The following is a 17,377-nucleotide window of genomic DNA, read 5'->3' on the forward strand; positions in this document are numbered from 1 at the left end:
ATGAGAGGTATAGACAGGGTGGATAGCAAGAAGCTTTTTCCCAGAGTGGGGGATTCAATTACAAGGGGACACGAGTTCAAAGTGAAAGGGGAAAAGTTTAGGGGGGATATGCGTGGAAATTTCTTTACGCAGAGGGTGGTGGGTGCATGGAACGCTTTGCCAGCGGAGGTGGTAGACGCGGGCACGATAGCGTCTTTTAAGATGTATCTGGACAGATACATGAATGGGCAGGAAGTAAAGAGATACAGACCCTTAGAAAATAGGCGACAGGTTTAGGTAGAGGATTTGGATCGGCGTAGGCTTGGAGGGCCGAAGGGCCTGTTCCTGTGCTGTAATTTTCTTTGTTCTTTGTTCTTTGTTCTTTAATCAGTTCTAAAAATGAGGCTGGATTCTTTCTATTTTTTCGCCAGATGAAAACAATTCCCCATTAAATCATTAGATATTAATAAAATGACTAACAGGTTGCTGAATGTAATTGCTTGCATGATTCTATTGCAAAATTTCATTGATAAGCCATTATAAACCTCAACAAATTTAATCTAAACACAAATTCCCAAACCAGAAACGAAAGTGGCCATTTTATCTCCTTTTACTGAGAATTTCCACTTCCTGGTCTATAACCCAATGGAACACTGAAGATTGAAACACCAAATGTGATAGGTTATATTTGCTTCCAGAAGTGGAAAAGTAATCTGTATATATGAAAACAAACTACACCCCTGAAATTGGATATTTAAAAAAAATGATGGATTGGCTCCCTCATGCCAGTCGCTGAGAGGAATACTATATGGAGTCTCCAGGGAAGAAGCCTAGAAACTCCCCCTGTGATTGCAGCCAGGCACAGGTTTTTCCAGCACCCAAGAAGTCTCATGATGGCACAAGTGCCTTCTGGCCCCTTGCAAACATTTACCACACAAACTCTGATGTTTCCCAGAGCTGAAATACTTCAGGGCTCTTAGTAATAATCAAAATTCTCTCCATTTTTGATGCTGGTGTGAGACAGCCATGTTCTCCATGACACATAATGCTTTCCTTTCCTGTTAAGATGCCTAGTGGATGAGCTATGACTTCCATTACTATCCTTCATATGCTTTACCTATTACACATGCAGACTAATTGATGTCCTTTAAATCAATGGAGGTGTTTACAGCAGAAGTGACAGAGGCAACAGCATAACTACAGGATTATAGCATATCAGCAAAAATGTCAGTGATATTTCTATTCACTAGGTATTCATAGGATCATAGGAAATAGGAGCAGGAGTAGGCCATTTGGCCCATTGAGCCTACTCCGCCATTCAAAGAGATCATGGCTGATCATCTACATCTACATGATCTTTCCCCGCTATCCCCATAGTCTTTGATGGCATTATTATCCACAAATCTATCGATTTCTTTCTTGAACATGCTCAATGATTGAGCTTCTACAGCCCTCTGGGGTAGACAATTCCATAGATTCACCACCCTCAGAGTAAATAAATTCCTCCTCAAGTGAGTCTTAAATTGCCTGCCCTTATTCTGAGACTGTGTCCCTTGTTCTGGACTCACCAGCAAGAGGAAACATCCTATCCACATCTCCCTTGTCATGCCCTGTAAGAATTTTGTAAGTTTCAATGAAATCACCTCTCATTCTTTAAAACGCCAGAGAACACAGGCCCAGTTTCTGCAACCTCTCCTCAAAAGACAATCCTGCCATCCCAGGGATTAGTTTGGTGAATCTCCGTTGCACTCCCTCTATGGCAAGTATATCCTTCATTAGATAAGGAGACCAAAACTGTACACAATAATCCAGGTGCTGTCTCACCAATGCTTTATACAATTGAAGCAATACATACTTACTCCTGCACTCAAATCCCCTTGCAATGAAGGCCACCATACCATTTGCCTTCCTAATTGCTTGCTGCACCTGCATATTAGCATATTCCTTGCAAGTGACGTCTTGTTAATGAATGTCAGTGCCTAATGATGATCAGCTTTAGTTGATATTTCTGGAATTAAATACGAATTGAGGATGTTACTTGTAGCATAGATAAAGGAGAACTAGTGGATGGTGGTGTAGGATGGGAATAGAGGGATAGGGTCCTCGGAAGTGCAGAAGGTTTTAGTTTTGACAGGCATCAAGATCGGCGCAGGCTTGGAGGGCCGAACGGCCTGTTCCTGTGCTGTACTATTCTTTGTTCTTTGTTCTTTGTGGTGTACTTAGATGTCCTGAAGGCTTTTGAGAAGGTCCCACAAAGGAGGTGAGCAAACAAAATTAGAGCACATGGGATTGGAAGTGATATACTGCAATGGATTGAGAATAGGTTAACTGACAGAAAGCAGAGAGTAGGAATAAATGGGTCATTCTCAGGATGTCAGGCTGTTACTAGTGGGGTACTGCAAGGATCAGTGCTTGGGCCACAGCTGTTCACAATCTATATAAATGATTTGGATGTGGGGACCAATTGTAATATTTCCAATTTTGCTGATGACACAAAACTAGGTGAGAATGTAAGTTGTGAGGAGGATGCAAGGAGGCTTCAAGGGGATTTGGACAGGCTAAGTGAATGGACAAGAACATGGCACCTGGAATATAATGTGAATAAATGTGAAGTGATCCACCTTGGTAGAAAAAACAAAAAGTCGGAGTATTTCTTAAATGGTGAGAACTTGGGAAGTGTTGATGTCCAAAGAAACCTGGATGTCCTTGTTCATGAGTCACTAAAAGCTAATATGCAGGTGCAGCAAGCAATTAGGAAGGCAAATGGTATGTTGGCCTTTATTGCAAGGGGATTTGAGTACAGGAGTAAAGGTGTATTGCTTCAATTGTATAGAGCCTTGGTGAGAGCGCACCTGGAGTATTGTGTACAGTTTTGGTCTCCTTATCTAAGGAAGGATATCCTTGCCATAGAGGGAGTGCAACGGAGATTCACCAGACTAATCCCTGGGATGGCAGGATTGTCTTTTGAGGAGAGGTTGCAGAAACTGGGCCTGTGTTGCTAGCGTTTCAAAGAATGAGAGGTGATCTCATTGAAACTTACAAAATTCTTACGGGGCGCGAGAGGGTAGATGTGGATAGGATGTATCCTCTGGCTGGTGAGTCTAGAACCAGGGGACACAGTCTCAGAATAAGGGGCAGGCCATTTAAGACTGAGATGAGGAGGAATTTCTTTACTCAGAAGGTGGTGAATCTGTGGAATTCTCTACCCCAGAGGGCTGTGGAAGGTCAATCATTGAGCATGTTCAAGACAGAAATCGATAGATTTGTGAATACTAATGACATCACGGGATATGGGGATAATAGGGAAAATGGCATGATCAGCCATGATTGTTTGAATGGCAGAGCAGGCTCAATGGGCTGCATGGCCTACTCCTGCTCCGATTTCTTATGATCCTCTGATCCTATGAACAAGAATGGCAAACACACGCTCAAAGTCAAGATAGACACTGGAGCTAGTGTCAACATTCTGCTATTACGAATCTTAAAAGACATGTATCTTGACTGATGGGAGTCAATGGCACAGCCTACAGACCAGGCTGACAGCTTACAATGGGTCACCAATCCATTGTATCAGTACACTGACATTCAAATGCAGCTATGACAAGTCTGCATGGTCATTGCATGTTTTCTACTTGGTAGGCACCAATGGTCCGGCAGTAGCAGGACTACTGGCATGTGGGGAGCTCAAAATTATGACCGTGCACAAAATCAACAATGCACCTTTGGTGGAATAAAATGTTAAAAATGACCCTATTGAGTCAGTCCATGACTTACAACTGAAGTATCCAGACTGGTTCAATGCTGTGGGGAATTTCAAAGGTGATGCTGTTTTGTATTTAAGAGAAGATGCAATTCCTTCAATTGACCCACCTTGGAAGGAAAAGCAGAGGAGTGAATTCGATGATATGGAATGAAATGGCATAATTCACCATGTGAAACAACACACTGACTGGTGTAGCTCTATCATTTGTGTACTGAAGAAAGATGGTATGATTTGTATGTGTTTGGACCCAAGACGTTTGAATCGTGCACTTAAGAGGTGTCCCCATAAAATTACGACATTGGAAGAAAAGTTTTTCTCCAAATTAGATGTCAAAAATGGTTATAGGTCCATACATTTATCAGAAGGATCACAGGAACTAACTACGTTTAGAACACCATTTGGAAGGTATTGTTTTCAGAGATTACCATTTGGCTTACCTGTAAGTCAAGATCTATTCCAGCAACATATTGACAGGATTACTGAAAATGTTCCAGGTTGCATATGTATGGCTCATGACATGCAGTCATGGGTACCAACTAAGGAAAAGCATAATCAAAATCTTCAACTTGATGGAAATGGCTAGAAGAGAAGTTCTAGTCTTCAACAGCAAAAAGTGTGAAATAAATATCAGCTTCTTCGGTTCGATCTATTCTAACACTGGGATATGTCATGATCCAAGCAAAATAGAACATGTACAATCTGCCTACACCCCAAGACCGAGAAGATTTGCAATCATGTCTAGGGTTATTCAAATTTTTAGCACCCTCTATAACCAACTTTGCCAAGAGGTCATCATCATTGAGAGAACTGCTAAGAAAAGGTTTTCCATTTGTGTGTTTTAGAGGACACCAACATGTATTTGAATCAATTAAGCAATCATTGTCAGAGAAGACAAGTCTTCTTCAATCTACGACCCAAGAAAGGAAACAGTCTTGGAAGTCGATGAGTTGCAGAAGGAGCTAGGAGCTTGCCTTGTGCAGGAAGGGAAACTGATAGTGTTTGGTTCAAAGAGTCTCTCACCAACACAAGCCAATTACTCGTACATAGAGCACGAGACACTTGCTCCCATGTTTGGCATTACAAGTTCCACATGTATCTTTTTGGTAAGTGCTTCATTGTGGAAATGGATCACAAGCTGTAAGAAATTATATGGTGTCAACCACTGACAAGTACGCCACCTAGATTACAAAGATTACTAGTCAAAATCCAAGGGAATGACTGTGGAGTCCGTTATAAACCAGGGAACAGGATGGTTACATTGGACATGATGAGTCGATTGCCAAATCTGAAGTAAACAGCAGATATTTCATTAGATCTAGAAGTTGACAGTATGGATAGAGAGGTCAAAGATGCAGTTAATGTTGACTTGATGAGCTTTGGACAGCATGTAGAGAAGAAACATCCACTGCTGAAGGCATTGTACTGAGTTATTGTTGATGGCTGGCCTGATATGATACAGAAGGTTCAAGACAACCTAAGATCATTTTGGCCATATAGGGACGAGTTAGGTAACTCAAGAGGAGTGATATTTAAAGAAAAGCAGGTGCTCATTCCTGAATCTCTTCGTCAGTATATACTGCCGCAATTACACCAGGGCCACATGGGCATTGAGAAGTGAGATGCCTGGCAAGAGAAACTGTGTACTGGCCTGGGATTAACTGCAATATTGAGAGAGCTGTGAGGATGTGCAAGATGTGCCAAGCACATCAGCCAAACCAGCACAGGAAACCACTACACCCTCACGAGGTCCCATCACATCCCTGTTCGAGGATTGCAACAGATCTGTTCATCATTCATGTTGATGAGTTCCTCTTAATTACAGATTACTTTTCAAAACTCCAATCATCAGACAGTTGAGGGATACATCGAGCACATCTGTAGCAAATAAGTTGAGTGCTATATTTAAACTTTTTGGTACACGGAGGAGATTGAGATTGTATCAGATAATGGTCCACAATACACAGGCAAACCATTTCAGGATTTGTGTGCCAAGTGGGATATAAACCATGTAACAGCCTTTCCACATTATCCTGGATCCAACGATCTTGCTGAGAGAATGGTTCATATAGTTAAATTGCTTATTGTAAAGTGCAGGAAAACAAGATTTCCAGGTTGCTGTGTTGCATTTACGGGCAACACCTTTAGACATGGGATTACCGTCATCAGTCGAAATAATGCTCAGGAGGTAGATCAGAATGACACTTCCAAGTCATCATCTCTCTAGGTTTGCATCCCTGCAGGAAAGACTAATGGAGAAGCGGGAGAAGATGAAGTCTACACACAATCGACATGCAGGTGTGGAATTTCCTATTTACATGTGGGGCAAAAGCTTCAAGCTATCTACCCAACAGAAGGAACTTAGTTTCCTGCAGAGGTATCTAAGATTTGCAACAAGCCAAGATCATATGAAGTCACAACATCTCATGGAGTGGCATTGAGGAGGAACAGGTGTCAACTAAGGGAATTGTCGAACTGCATCTTATCCAATACTCCAATAGTGGTAAGAATGCATTCGTGGGTGAGGTCTGAGAGTGAAATTGTGAAAGACCATTGTGAAGACAACAAAGCACAATGCTAATGTGACGGATACCCATACGTCTACAGCAACGAGTCAAGAACACCATAGTGTCAACTTGAGTACTTTGTGCAGCTCTGGTCACCTCATTACAGAAAGGATGTAATTGCACCAGAGAGGATACAGAGGAGATTTACGAAGATGTTGCCAGGACTGGAAAATGCAGCTATAGGGAAAGATTGGATAGGCTTGGGTTGTTATCCTTGGAACAGAGAAGGCTGAGGGGAGATTTGTTTGAGATGTACAAAATTGTGAGGGGCCTGGATAGGGTGGAGGTGAAGGATCTATTCACCTTAGCAGAGAGGTCATTGATGAGGGGGCATAGATTTAAAGTCATTGATAGAAAAATTAGAGGGGAGATGAGGAAAAAGCTTTGCATCCAGAGGGTGGTTGGGGTCTGGAACTCACTGTCTGAAAGGGTAGTTGAGGCAGAGACCCTTAACTCATTCAAAAGGAGTCTGGATATGCACCTTAAGTGCCGAAGAGTTTGAAGGTCGATCAAAAAAGACTGCTTCATCAAATCCAAGTGAAGACTTCAAGTAGCATTTGATTATTTCCACATTAGAATACCTCATCCATCAGGAATGTAACCTACAAAGACGTACTTGTTTATTTATTCTACGGACTACAGACCAAATGCTGGAAGGTGGGATTAGAATAGGTGGACCGTTTCTCAGCCAGCACAGACACTATGGGCCAAATGGCCTTTTTCTGTGCCTTAAACTCTCTATGATTCTATTTTATGATGATTCTAGATCTCAGAAGAGTTTTACCATTATGAGGTGCGGGTGTATTAATAAACAACCTATACATTTTAGGACTCTTAAATGATGGATAGAGGTCTAACCTTTATGTAAATAGCGTTCACAGAAATTCTGTTATGTTGTGTGATTTATTCTTTGTTACCACTGCGGCAGGAGCAACACACTGGCAATTCAGTCCCGTCATGCCACAGGTCGCAGCATGTTATAAAAGTTTTTCATCCAACCGGAAAATAGTCAAATTAAATACTCTAGCAATGCCCCCACTGAATAGGCATTCAAACTCTTCGGCTGCAGCAGGCATCAACAGTTCCTTCAGCAATACCAAATGGTCTCTTAAAAGGCTTATTTCCTCTTTAGGCAATTAATTTGGCCTGTATCTCTTGTAGAATTTCTGCTGAGAGAGAATGGACAGCTCTTTTCTCTTCAGTACACTTCGCTGGTTAGTCTGGTTCAGACTGGTTTTTGCCAGTCTTACACACAGCCAAATCGAAATCTTCTGCTATTGCCTAGATAACAAAATGCAGCTGTGACACACTGTGCCCCCCAGAAATTCAAAACTTCTCTCCCTGTCTTAAAGGCACACTGTTTTAATCTGAGGAGAAAAATAATACAAGTCCGTGACACCTCCGCTCTTAGCGAAATGAAACACCATTCTTACAAATTCATTTCATTACAATGCAAAAAAAATAGAAACTGGAAAAAAAGACTAACATTTTTTCACATTCACACCCAATCACTCTACTGATACTTTACAGCATTTTCTTTGTACCATCGCCATCCATATAAGTTAACATAGTTAAATTTGTGACAAAGTGTAAGCGATAATATTGTTTTTCCATGAAATATGTACAATTTTCAAATGATAAGGCTGTAACAACAAACTCCATCTAAATATTCTAGCATTTCCGTTTTTACGTTTTTCCACAAATGTTAATGGGTTATAGTCAGTGTATATTAATGTTTCTTTATTGTCTTGGCAGATATATACTTTGAAATGTTTGGGAGCTAGCAGAAGTCCTAATGTTTCTTTTCCCACAGTGGAATAATTTTTTTGCTGGCAATTTAGTTTTCTTGAAAAGTACCCGACTGGCTTCTCTATGCCCGATTTGTCATCCTGCAATAGGCCTGCACCTACCCTCCAGGTTGCTAGCATCAATCACTATTTTAAAGGGTTTAGCAAAATTTGGAGCAGCCAACACTGGTTCATTAGTTAAGATTGCCTTTAGCTTTTCAAAAGCTGCCCGGTATTCATCTGACCCTACCACTTTGTTTTTCTTTTTTTATAGCAAGCTGGAGCAGCCACAGTACTAAAATTCTGTACAGATTTCCTATAAAAACTGCACATCCCTAAAACCCTCATTATTTCATGTTTAGATTTAGGGATAGGGAACTCTACTAAGACTTATACCTTTGCCATTTTTGGCAATACCTGTCCTTGCCCCACTATGTGTCCAAGGTAAGTTACTCTTGCTTTTCCGAATTCTCTTTTTGTCAGATTTATCACTAAGTCCACTGCTTGTACTTCTGTAAACAGAATTTTTAGTTGGTTTAAGTGTTCTTGCCAAGTGTTACTGTATATTAGTACATCATTGAGATACACTACACAGTTGGGAACACTGGCTACCACCTGATTCATTAATCTTTGAAAAGTGGCTGGGGTATTTTTTAGCCTGAATGGCATCACCTGGCACTGATAAAAACCGTCAGGTGTTACAAAAGTTGATAACTCTTTGGCTCGAGGAGTCAAAGGAACTTGCCAGTATCCCTTTAACAAGTTGATATTGGTAAGAAACCTAGTACTGCCCAATCTGTCGATTGTCTTCTAAACGCAGAATTGGGTATGAGTCTGCCTTCGTTACTGCATTGACGTTTCTGCAGTCTATACAAAACCAGGTTGACCCGTCAGGTTTAGGTACTAGAACTATTTGTGAACTCCAGCTGCATTGATTAGGTTCGATCAAATTATTTTCCAGCATGTACTGGATCTTTGCTTTTACTTGGGCCCATTTGTCCGGACTTAAGCAGAAAGGATGTTGTTTTAAAGGAACAGTTCCCCCTACATCCACATCATGTGTGGCTAAGGTTGCACATCCCGGCTTATCCCTACAGACTCTTTGAAATGGTTTGAAAAGCCTGGTTAGGTCTTCATGTTGTTTTGTCTCTAAGTGCAAAAACATGTTGTCCAATTTTCCTAGCCATTCCGTATTCACTGATCTTTTAGTTGGAGGTTCAATCTGAGAATTTCCTCGGTCTGCTTCTGCTTCTGCTTCATCCTCACTATCCTTTTCCTTCTCAACAGTCCCCATTACGTGACATAAGTGTCCTGGCTTATCCTCCTCCCTGCAATAATATTGCTTTAACATTGATGTGACACAATTGGTTCTTCTTCGGGCGATTGGGGGTGTCAATCAAGTAATCTACCTTACCCACTCTTTTGATCACTCTTTGTGGGCCACTGAACCATGCTTTTAATGGTTCTCCCTGTAACAGTAACAACACCAATACTTCATCCCCTGGTTGAAAATTGTGGGCTTTTGCATTCTTGTCTGCCCATTTTTTCATGTTGGCTTGGGATGCTTTAAGGTGTTCCTGAGCGACATCGCAAGCTTTCGTGAGCCTTTCCCGGAACACAGATACATAGTCTAATATCAAAGATTCAGTCTTTTGTTCCAAGAATCTATCTTTTATGATTTTTAGAGGACCTCTTACTTCAATTCAAAAGGACTGAAGCCTGTAGACTCATTCAATGAGTCTCTAGTGGCAAATAAAAGAAAGTCTAGTCCTTTATCCCAGTCAGGCGGATATTCGTGACAGTATGTTATATTGTTTTGAGGGTTTGGAAGTATCGCTCAAAAGATCCCTGTGACTGTGGGTGATATGCTGAAGATTTCAACTGTCTAATTCCCAAATTGCCCATGACTTCTTGAAATATCTTAGACATGAAATTAGAACCTTGATCCGATTGAGCTTCAAGTGGTAACCCATATCTCATAAAGAATTGGATTAACTTTTCTACTACTATTTACATAATAATTGTCCTCAAAGGAAATCGAGTAGCAATATCCATGATAGTATGTATTGATGTCTGCTTTTGTTTTTGGCAAGGGTCCTACACAGTCTACCAATACCCCTCAGCTAAATGGTTCCTCAATAACTGGTATGGGAACAATTTTATGGTAGGTTGCAGTTTTCCCACCATTTGGCATGTATGGCATGTCCTACAAAATTTTCTCACTTCCTTGGTAAGATCTGGCCAGTAATAATGTTGGCTTATACCTGATTTTTGCTTGGGTGACTAAACATGCAGGAAATATTCCCGGAACCTGTTCCTGTAATTGCTCTGTTTCCCAAACTTCACTTGATTCCTCTGTAATTACAGGAGAAATTGATACCTTTGATCCAGCCAAAGCATTTCCTAAGAGTAGATAAATTCCCTCTTCTGGCAAACTGTGACAACTCCTACAGTTACCATCCCAGATATTAAGTTACTCTCTTGGTGTACTTTACATAAAGGTACGGGTATGTACTCCCCGCCAACTCCATTAACTGAAACTTCAGCTGTCAAGGTGCTCTCTAGTGGAAACGTTATATCTTTCCCAGCAAGAGTGTTTGGGTTGCTCCTGTTTCCCTGAGTATAATAATAGGTTTTCCTGCATCTCTTAAAGGATATGGAGTTGCTTTCCACTTTGACAAAAATGAATTATAACTTTTGGTTATCTCATTCTTAGCCACTACACTCACTTTAGTTTTTGTATCTGGTTTTACAACTGCCATTAAAACTATAGCCTGGTCTGCTATACTCTCAGTCAGTCTTTTCCTCTGCTTTAGCTTTGTGTACCCCAACAAGTCCCTTGGGTTTACCTCACAATTTCCAGCATTCTGAACAAAGATAACCCATTTTGTGGCAATTATAACACTTTGGCTTGTGAACCAGGGGTCACAGTCTCAGGTTAAGGGGGATGCCATTTAGAACCCAGATGAGGAGAAATTTCTTCACTCAGAGGGTGATGAACCTGTGGAATTCTCTACCGCAGAAGACAGTGGAGGCCAAGTCATTACGTATATTCAAGAAGGAGATAGATATATTTCTTAATGCCAAAGGGATCAAGGGATATGGGGAGAAAGTGGGAACAGAGTACTGAATTAGACAATCAGCCATGATCTTTTTTGAATGGCGGAGCGGGCCCGAAGGGCCGAATGGCCTATTCCTGCTCCTATTTTCTATGTTTCTATAAACCTCACTTCTACCCTCTGCACCTTCCTTTCTGTCCTGAGGAGGTGATCCTGGGGCATTCCCAGCTGTTCCCTCTTGTCCCCGACGACTTGCCTTCCTTTCACTCTCCCACTTTCTATCCTTCTCGGGTTTATGGGGGTGACGGACGAACGGTTTTGTCTTGTTCACAAGCTCAAAGTCATCAGCAATTTCCACAGCTTGCCGAGCTTTCCAAATTTTCAGGTTATCTACATGAGTTCTCACCACTGAAGAAATTGAATTTTTAAACTCTTCCAAGAGAATCAACTCTCGAAGGTTCTAATATGTGGTTTGCATCTTTAATGTCCATATCCAACGGTCAAAATTAATTAGCTTCACCCTCTCAAATTCTACATACGTCTGTCCAGCCAATCTCCGTAAATTCCGAAACTTCCAACGATAAGATTCAGGGATTAACTCATACGCTGTGAGAATAGCCTTTTTTGCCATCTCATAATCTGCAGAAGCCTCTTCAGGAAGCATGGCATAAACGTCATGAGCTCTGCCTATCAACCTGCTTTGTATAAGCAGTGTCCAGCTTTCCTTTGGCCATTTCATCTGTTTGGCTATTTTTTCAAAAGATATGAAAAATGCCCCCAAGTCCCTTTCCTCAAACTTAGGAAGAACTTGTATAAATTTAAGCAGCTTTTCTCTGGGTCCTGAGCTGAATTCAGATTCTTCCTGACAGGAATTTTCCCTGGAGTCAAGATCATCCTTTTGTCTTAGTTCCATCTCCTTTAATTTAATTCCTTTTCTTCTCTTTCACTTTCTCTCTGAAATGCTCTCTCTTCATTTCCTCTTTTTCCAATTCAAGTTTTCTTATGGCTATTGCTTTTTCTTTTTCCTGTTGAAGCTCCAGTATTTTCATTTCTGACTGAATTTTGGCTAATTCCACTGCATCACTCTTTGACTTCCTCGTCTTCTTCTTCTAATTCTGGATGTTGGGCTATTAGGTCAATTATCACTGCTTTTTTGGCGCCTGATTTCAATTCGAACCTCAATTTTGCAGCCAATTCTTTTAGTTTATTCTTAGTTAAAGTTATCAAGTCACTGAGGGAAACATTCTCCTTTCCCAGAAACTCTGCTGCACTGCTAATGCCATTCTTTCACAAGAAAACTGGTTCCTTTTATTTCTTCATAATTGGCGTTAGATTTGGATCCCGACAATCAAGTTTCCAGTTAATATGATCCCATATGAGAGCAATTAATATGATACCAGATGCAAGACCCCAATTTATATGTTATCTCAGAGGTGAGTAATTAAAATGATTCCAAATGTGAACCCCCAATTAATCTGATTCTGATCCCGGTTGAGCCCCCAATTAATATGTTATGACTGCAGCAGGAGCAACGTGCTGGCAATTCAGTCCCATCACTCCACAGGTCGCAGCATATTATAAAAGTTTTTCACCCAACCGGAAAACAGCCAAATGAAATACTCTAATAACGTTCCCCCCCCACCCCCCATCCCGGAATAAAACAGACCAAACCAGGTATCTTTAGACAACAACAAATTAATTATTTATTAAAACAAAATCTTAAACACCATTAAGATAAACCTATGTCTAAAGATCTTATAACTTCTTATTTTAATCTAACTCCCCCATTCACACACATACACTCAAAGTAACAGTAGTTAACCGGTTTTTAAAAGTGGTGTTTTTAAAAATTAGCAGTTTCTTAAGAATATATAAACAAATCCACTGACATTCATATCTTCTCTTCTGACCTCAACTGGATCTTTCATTTCTCCCTCATTGTTAATCCTGCCTTCTAGAAGTTTGCTTTCTCTTTTCATATCAAATATTTTTTTCCCCTCACCAGCTCTTAACCTTCTATCACGTTTGGCCAAAACTGGGTTATACACAAATATCTGGAGAGGTTCTGATGGCACCTCTCTCACACATTCTTTGCTCATCTCCAGGCTTCAACCTGTCTCCATTCCACAATATTTCCTGTTTTATTTGTACTATTCTCTTCATTGTTTCTCTAAGTTTTCTTTTCTTGTTTCTCCTCAGCTTCAAATGCACTGCTCTATATGCTCTTTCTCCACCCTGTATCCTTGCAGTATTAGAAGAGTCATTTGGCCTAGAAATTTGATGATGCTGTGCCCATTTTTAGGCACAACACTGGCAGCTAAGTATTGAATAAGGCAGGCAGGGCACATGCTCATTATACTCGGGAGTGTGCAATCTGCCATGCTGGTAAAGACAGAAATAGAGGTGTCCAGCCCCTTTACACATGCAAAAATGGGGCTTAACGTCAGTTTGAGGTCCCCTATGAAAAATATGGCTGCTGTGAACGGAACCAGCACTGGAAAGTGTGGTCTACTTGCAGCCTAACTAGTCCTATAAGGGACCACTGGAGGCACATTTTAAAAGGTACATTTTAAAAAAATTCTCAAAAGAATCACTGCAGCGCTGAAAACCCTTGCTGGCCCCCACTTTGCCTGTTCCCCCCTTCCCAATTGTTTCCCTCCCCTCCGAATCAGTTGCCACTTTTCCCGATCATCCCCTACCTCCCAATTCCTACCACTCCCCTTTCTCAGGACCTACCAGACGGATGTAGTCAGCGATGCAATGATCTAAAATTATATAAAAACAAAATACTGCGGATGCTGGAAATCTGAAATAAAAACAGAAAATGCTGGAAATGCTCAGCAGGTCTGGCAGCAACAGAGTTAATGTTTCAGGTCTGTGACCTTCCATCAGAATATCAGAATTTGAAATTGTCTTTGCTGGGGAGCCTGAGGCCACCCAGCAGCCATCTGCAACTCAATGATTTCATATAAATGCTACCCAATGCCCAATATCGGGTATGCCAGGGATCATTCCCTGTTGGCAGGCTGACACGCACCAATTCATAGGTCAGTGTGTTATTTCCTACACCTACTTTTTCTTATCTAATACATCAAAGTTGTAGAACTTCTTACTCTCCAATGCATTCCTTTTTACCTACAATTTGCAGGCTATTAAATAGCTCAAGTCTGGTGTCACTGAGCCACTATTTCTCAATTTACCTTATCTTCCCATCTAATATATTTGATCTTGGTGATGTCCTGCACTATGGCCTTGGCTTTTCACCTACAATTCTCAATTTTAAAAATGTTAAATCCTTTGATTTGAATGAAATACCTAAAACAATTAAAACTAGAACTTGTACTCAAAAATTGGTCTAGAGTTTTGCTTCTGCTGTACTGTCCATTAATTATGACCTAGATTGGCTCTGGTGATCAGCATTACTGATGGTCATCAACACTCTGTGGAAACTCTAAACAGATAGTAAATCTACCCCATGCATATTTAATACTGGAACAAAATCTTACTGTCAGCATTAAATCCAGCTGGTCATCACCAGACTTAGGAAAATTTAATGCTTACTTATTAAAGGAGAAGGCAAGCTATAGAGTCCTTTCAGTATCACGTACGTTCCCTATCTATGCAGTTTCAAAAAAATAACTCCATCATTTTTATTTTGCCTATTACACAATTTGGCACAATTTTGGATCTTCTCTTGCATTGAATTACTCTACAGAGCTGCACCAATAATATGGATTACAACTGCATAGAGAAACCCTGAAATTGAGGCTATGGGCTGGCTTGGTTGCTAATACTGAGATGTTCAAGCTAGGAAAATAAAATACCAACTCTACCTGCACTTTTTCTTTAACTTATGGAAGAAAGGCACATCAAATGCAGCAAATCTGGGCACCACGGGACAGGAATAAGAAATAGCCCTTCAGACTGGAGGGACGAAAAGAAAATTATCAGTGCTTGAAGGGTGCTAAAGAATGAGGCATTTTTATTTCAACATGCATATCTTCTCATTGCTGCATCAGCAAGGCTACAGGAAGATGTGTGCTGGGGGTTCTCCTGATCTGTTCCTATAACTTCATTTGAAGACCAGCAGAAACTGTGGAAAGATGTGCAATTGACGTTTCTGTTAATCTTCCACCAAAGTTACAGTGGCCAATCAGAAGAACCATTGAGGAACTTCACAACACTGATTTCCATTTGACAACAAATACATGTCTTGATTTCAAGAAAGGAAACAAACTATTACTTCCACTCTTTACTCTTCCCACTGAATTTTGAATGTAAATAAAGAGGAACAAGATGCAGGGTTTTATTTGTCCTACTCAAATAATCACCTGAAATGTTCGGGATGGAACAATTTTTTTGAGGAGGTTAAACTTCAAACTTTAGTACTGAGTTTAAGAAAGTACATCCAAGTCATAAATGATGACACACTAGAGATTAGAGTTTGTGTGGATTGGGGCACGATCCCAGTGCAGTGAATGCTCCATGTGCCGAATGTAGCTGGAGAGCTATCGCAAACTGGTCTTCTGCCCTCTTGAGCTTATTATGAATGAGCTACAGGCATCAGTCACAGCCCCAGAGGCAGCTTGCTGGCCCAGGCCGTTAAGAGAGTCCAAAGGTGGGAGGCGTTCAAGGTGGCAGTGACCCCTGCTCTTTCCAGCTCCACAATGAGTTAATTAAAATTAAAATTTACCTCTTTGGTGGCAGCCTCTAGTGGTCCCCATAAGGACTACTGGTCTGGCTGCTAAGCGGTTGAAGAAACTGACCACAACACAGATGGAGCAATCCAATTTTGCAAAGGGCTTATGACCTTTCTCAGGTCTGCATTCTGGATGCCTATACCAATATGATATGCTGTGCGTTTCTGGTGTGGAATGAGTGTGTGCATGGTGCCTACAGTGTTAGAATATTATGTGAGACACAATTTCTAGACTACTGACTTTAATTTACAAATCTGTGGTGAATTCTTTAATGTAAGGCCTCAAGGGCTGTTTTTGCTCTTTATGCCTTCTCTCCTCTTATGTCGCTGTACAGTTCTAAGTCTGATTCTAAAGGTGGTCTTAATACGAGTAAGTTCTATACAAATATGATTTGCATTAGGGAAATATCATGAGGTAAATTGCAAGCTGGACCAGCCTTTTTCAGCGATAATCCTTTTCTCCAACTGTTAACATCAAGGAACTGTTAATTTTCTATTTATGAACAAAAACTGTGCGTCAGATTTAAAAGAGAGCAACTGGGTTGGATTTTGAGGAGCCCTTGACGTCGAGATCCATGGTGGGCGGGGCCTGAAGATGGCCCTGAATGAGATCTGCCGCGGACCTCGGTGCGGCAGGGCCTGGCCTGACGAGGCAACATGGAGGCCCCCCACCCGCCACTCAGTGACGGGACCACAATCAGCATATGCAAATGAATAAAATTATTAGATCTGCATGTACTTATCCTTGATCCTGATGGCCCGCCCACTTCCTCGGCCCAGCGGCTAGCAGTCCTGTGCCTTCAGATCCCCGTCTGGGGAAATGAGGCGCCACACTGGTGGGGAGGGGGGAGGAGGTAAGTGTATCAGTGTGGGGGTGGGAACGGGGTCAGATTAACACCGTGGGTAAAGGGGATGGTGGGTAGAGTTGTAGTTTAAAGTTTATGCAGTTTGCGGGGGGAAAGTCAGATGGTTAAGGGAAGTGTTTTGCGGGGGAAAGGATAAATAATTAATTTCATTGTTATTGTGGCGGTGGAAAAGGGGCAAAAGAAATGTATTTGAGTAATTTTATTTAAGAATTCTTTAAATATTTATATTAGCCGGTAGGGCTGACTGCCTTTTAAAAATGGCATCAGTGCCTGAGCACAGGCAACTGATGCCATTGCCAGGGACGGACAGCCCACCCCCTCCACTTGATGGGTGGGCAGGCCTCCATTTTTGGAGCTGGCAGCCGAGATCGGTGGCGATCTCATAAAATCCAGCCCATACTTACTTTCCATTGTGAGATATGTCGAAATCAATCACATTATAAATCAAAAATGAGTACGTCTCACTCTGATGGGTTGATATTCATAACTTCTTTGTGTGACTGTGACTGGGGAAGCAAAAATCCTAATACCAGACCTAAAAATATGTCTGTACTCGCTGCTCCTTCAAGAAAAACATTTAGCTTACTTCATTTTACCAGTCCATTTGATGGTTTGTATTGTGTTTTGTAAATGAGGTGCAAGATTATTCACTACCTTGTG

The sequence above is a fragment of the Heterodontus francisci genome, chromosome 1, assembly GCF_036365525.1.
Source record: "Heterodontus francisci isolate sHetFra1 chromosome 1, sHetFra1.hap1, whole genome shotgun sequence".
Classification (NCBI taxonomy): Eukaryota; Metazoa; Chordata; class Chondrichthyes; order Heterodontiformes; family Heterodontidae; genus Heterodontus; species Heterodontus francisci.